This window comes from Colobus angolensis, unplaced genomic scaffold (genome assembly GCF_000951035.1).
Source record: "Colobus angolensis palliatus isolate OR3802 unplaced genomic scaffold, Cang.pa_1.0 Scaffold525, whole genome shotgun sequence".
Taxonomy (NCBI): Eukaryota; Metazoa; Chordata; class Mammalia; order Primates; family Cercopithecidae; genus Colobus; species Colobus angolensis.
The window spans coordinates 293,968-295,220 of record NW_012118766.1 but is presented as its reverse complement, the minus strand read 5'-3'; positions in this window follow the sequence as shown (position 1 = coordinate 295,220).

Below are 1,253 nucleotides of genomic sequence, written 5' to 3'. Positions count from 1 at the left end.
GGCCCAAGCTCAGTGAGGTCAAGGACGGCAGACACAGGACAAGGATGCGGGCGCTTTCATTCCTAGTTCAGGGCTTTTGCCAGGATGCCATGAGGCCCATCGGGAGATGGCTTTGTTTAAGGACATCCTGGGTCCCTTTCCTGTCTATGATTCCATGAGGGAGGGACGGAGGGTGCACATGTCATGCTGTCAGAGGCAGATGCTCAGTGTGGAGGCTCAGGGGCCAGGGGGCTCTTCACTTCTCCAGACCCCACATGTCGAGCCTGCCTGTTAGTTCTGCCGCCTCCCATGGCGGAAGTGTTAGGCTCCTGAAAATGAAGGGGTTACAAGTTCTGTTGTGTGGCCCTATAATAAAGTAATAAAGGAGAGTTAATGAAGGCTTTGCCCCACCTTCTGACCGGATTTTTAGAGACGAGTACCCCAATGGGAGGGGGAATGGCTGGAATAAGAAAAGGAAGAAGGCGGTGAAACCAGGGGGGTTGTGAGAGATAAGGCAGGGATGCGGGCTTCAGGCTGTGAATAGGATGTGGCCACAGTCACAGTGGGATTTCCCGACATCCCCTGGTGAAACCTGCCCCAGTGCTTGGATTAAAAAGGACAGTAGTGGCGCACTGAAGAAGACCCTTGTTTGAGGCTTAGATTAATTCACTCATTCCTTCTTCTATTTGATATTTATTGTTCTTCACTGGCTACTAAAGGTGTAAATAGGATGGTTTATGAGTACCAGGCCCTGTCCTTGAGGAGCTCAAGGTCTAGTGGGAGGACTATAAATACGTAAGTAAATTATGGCATCAGAGTGACAAGACCCTATGATAGGGTGCACCAAAGTGTCTGAGGGGCAGAGACGTAGAGCAATTGATAATGCCAGGCAGGAATGTGGGGAGAGGGCCAGGAAGGCTTCAGAGTGGGATTGAAACCTTGGGTAACCTGGGCCCCCTGGCTGTCCCCTGCGGTGACCCGAGCTGCTCCTGTCCTTAGCCCAGTGCCCACCTTCAGAACAGGTGGTCAAAAAAATCCCATCTGCAGGCACGGGGGGCAGCGCGCCCCCGCGTGGTAGGTATTGGTATTACCGGGATGCCTGCCTGGCCCAGGCCTTTCAGGCTTTGAAAAAGAGCGTTTTGGGGACTCTGTCTTGGAGCCACGCCAGGACTTTTTAGGACTGAGTTCAATCCTGTACAGACGGGGACAGGATGCTATGGAGATCTGCCCAGTATCCCAGAGGAGCGGAACAAGAATGTGAGCCCCAGTTTGGG